The 3,679-nt window shown below is 44.2% G+C and overlaps 1 long non-coding RNA gene across 1 annotated transcript in view; it reads right to left on the bottom strand.

Moving 5' to 3' along the window:
* The window catches only part of LOC310694616, a 197,782-nt gene that overhangs the window by 186,503 nt on the left and 7,600 nt on the right, over positions 1-3,679 (bottom strand). The gene's annotated exons all lie outside the window — the stretch shown is intronic.

A 3,679-nucleotide genomic window follows, 5' to 3' on the forward strand; every position in this document is an offset into this window, starting at 1 on the left:
TTGTAAGTGGACTTACATACGTTACCGTATTCACTCGTAGTGAGTAATCTTGTATGTAATTTACTAAGAAATCCTAGGCGGGGCCTAGCGCCAGGCTGCTCCCAATCGCCATTCAACGCAGAGTTGGAACGAAGCACTTGCGGAGCCAGTTTGCGCGTGATATGGGGATTCCTCCTCTTCTAATCTGCCCCCACCCCAGAGAACAGAACGTGTAGGTGGTACTTGAACCTACTATAGTAAGGGCCAATGGCTGGTGATGTGACATTTTACTTCCTTGTTTGTTTCTTCGTTTGTTCTTCGCTCCTGTTGTCTTACAAATCACATTTCTGTTCACAGAGGAGTCTTAAAATTCAGATTCAACTAGCCCAGTTCTAAAGGGGCTGTTGTTGTTCTTGCTGCTGCTCTGACTGTTGATATTATTAGGTTTCTAAGTTTCTCGCAACTGCCCAGGGAGAACTAGCCATTTTTAGTTCCACCTCTACCAGTTAAGCACCCATCTCATCCATTTCCCGGGTTGGGCTGAGTGTCAGCCTGACAGAGATTTCCTGAATTGCACCTATTTGCAAAGATTGAGTAGCATTTGATAATAATAATAATAATAATAATAATAATAAATTATAACAATAATGAAAACAACTCTGATGCCCTCCAGATGTTTTGGATCACAACTCCCATCATCCCTGAGTATACCAGCTGGGGATGATGGGAGCCTTGCCAAGAAGGAAATATGGCCTGTTCTCCTGAATTATTATCTGTGTACTACGATCTGTTATTTGCTCTCAGCTAGAGCAATGGGGCAAATTAAAAATTTGCAGCCTGGTAGTACAGGCTTGTTGATCCAGAGGTGATCTTGTGGATGGCAGCAGATGTTTGTAGCTGAATTCATTTTAAACCATTTTATTTGAAATCTGGGTATCACGGTCTCTGTCCTCTCTAAATGTTTCTTTCTGGCTTTCAGCAAAATCCTCTTTCTTTCTTTCTTTCTTTCTTTCTTTCTTTCTTTCTTTGGTTGTTGTTCCAGTTTAAAAGCAACAACCCCCCATATAACATGATCCCATCCGTTCTCGTAGGACCAACGCATTTCCTGTCACAGCAGGATCTGCCATAATATACATGATCACAGTGTGAGCTATTTGGAATAATTTTTTTTAGAATCCCAAACTTTCCTTTGACCACCCTCAAGTGAGGAGGGGCTGTAGCTCCGTGGTAGAGCATCTGCTTTGCATGCAGGAAGCCCCAGGTTCAAATCCTGGTATCTCCAGGTAGGGATTAGAAAGAATCCCTGCCCGAAACCCTGGGGGTCTGCTGCCAGTCAGTGTAGACAATACTAAGCTAGATGGACTTGGTATAAGGCAGTGTCCTATATTTCAACAGCGTCTGTGTTGTGGTAGAGGAGACATAGTGGTCTAGACGATGGTACAGAACATAAATGTTTATAGCTATAAATACTGATCACTATCTAGCTGTTTTTTCCTTTAAAAAGCCAATGATTTTGTAAGGGAGGTTGCTCATTTCTCCATGATCCTGTCCCAGACTTTGTTCTGAACAAGGATGAGTTGGTCAGGCCACGGAGATCTGTGCTTCCGCCTCCTCTTTCTTGTGCTTCTTTCTTCTTCAAATTAAAAATGTGCCACTTCCCCATCGTTTGATAGGAGGTGGGGCTGTCACTCCACGTAGAATTGTCTACGACTAAGTATCAGGATTGAATCCTCTGAACCTTTTTATGAATTCGCACATTGTTGAAATGTGGGATGTTGTAAAAACCCAAAACCAATGATGTACATTTGTATCATATATCTATATATATATATATACAGAATTATATGTGACTGGGTTTGCTTTTTCATTTTAAAAGACAAACGCAAATATGTCTATATGTGTACATTGGTGGAACTCTGTCCTGTACATAGACTCTTTTCTGTTTTGTTAATTCCTGACCCTATGTTGGGTCTTGATGTGATGAGCACTTTGGAATAAAAGTAAAATATAAAATCAAGGAGACTCAAAGATTCAAGTGTTATTCTTTTAAAAAATGGCTGATTTGAGTTTCCTTTCAGTGAGAAAGTCCTGGAGGTTTGATGAGGAGCTGTACATCAGTGGTACAGCATGAGCTTTAACCACAGAAGGTCTGAGATTCACTCCCCAAGCAATGGGTGAAATCACAGGGGCAGTTGCCCTGGGTGCAAAATTCATAGGGGCACAAAATTTCAAAAGAAAAAAAAAAGAGAAAGCAAAAATAATACATAAAAAATAGTGTACCCTCCCCACCACACGGAAAATCCCCCCATGTTCGTGTGGGCTTTAGAAAGATACCTGCTCCTGACAAATCCCCCATCCCTCTTTCCACCATGCCTGCCGCTCACAGGGCGCCACAGCTGCCACTTGGGTAGGTCGTCGAGCTATTGCCCTTTGTTCCAGCCTATCAGTGGACAGTGCTGATGATACTTGCCTTGCCCCGTGCACTGGCAACCCACGTTATGCCACTGTCCCCAACGGCATCTCCAGGTAGGCTAAGGGGGAGCCTTTGCTCTGAAATCCAAGAGAGTTGCTGCCAGTCTGTGGGAACAACCCGGAGCTAGATGGACCGACCCAAGGATCTGCCTCAGCGTAAGGCATGTGCCTGCCTACATTTGACAACATTTGCTTTATTTACAAGTATGCAACTAAAGGGAGGACACGGTGGAGGGTCACAAGAATTATATGTGCCGGGTGGGTGGAAGTTTTTCTCCCTTTCCCATAATTCCAGAACTGGGGGGGGGGGGCACCTTGTGAAAATGAATGGCAGAAAGTTCAGGGCAGAGAAAAGGAAGTCTTTCTTCACACCACACAGTTTGCTGATGGAACTCACTGCCACAAGATGGGCCTTTAGCTGAAGACGGCTTATAAAAGGTTTTAAGTAAATGCATGGAGACACGGGCTATCGGTGGCTACTGGTCACGATGGCTGCAGGCTGTCCTCAGGATCAGAGGCAGTTACTGTGCATCAGCAGCAGTAGCTAATGCTGCTGCTCTCACGCCGTGCTTGTGGACCTCCATGGGCATTTAGCTAGCTGCTGCATTGAAGCAGAATGCTGGACTAGGCGGACCACGCATCTAATTGAGCAGGGCCCCTCTTGTATCCTCAGGACGTAAAGTCCAGTACGTTATTGAGAAACATGCTGGAAATCACCTACAGTTCCTCTGCAGGAGGAATGGTTTACCAGTGTGTGGAACACGCCTTTAGCTGAATGCCTGCAGTCTAGGGTCATGCCCAGTGATACAGTTTTGATGCAAACCGGTCTCCATTTCTTATTACATAAATAGGGAGAGTCGTATAAGTGCTCCTCCTACAACTCACTCCTCGTTATGCTTGGGCATCTTAAAAACTTGGCTATACGTAACTGCAGCTATGTAATTTCTTTTTTATACTGGAGATGCTCCATGTATGGTGGTTACATCTTATCTTGTACAAGTGTTTATGATCAATCAATAACAAATTTAAAATAAAAAGAACAACCTGAGCTGAAAGCTGTCCCACCCCCCCTTCTTCTGCTCCTGCCCTTCTCCTTTGCATAATAAGGCCTCTTAGTGCCCTCTGCTGGGTTAGAGAAGGACTTTGCAAGGAGTCACAGCCTCCCAGTCATCGCCTCTTGGCGGGAACTTAAACGGAAACCTCGAGAAGAACAGAAGAACTTCCCTTT

This window comes from Podarcis liolepis (assembly GCF_965112155.1).
Source record: "Podarcis liolepis genome assembly, chromosome: 15".
Classification (NCBI taxonomy): Eukaryota; Metazoa; Chordata; class Lepidosauria; order Squamata; family Lacertidae; genus Podarcis; species Podarcis liolepis.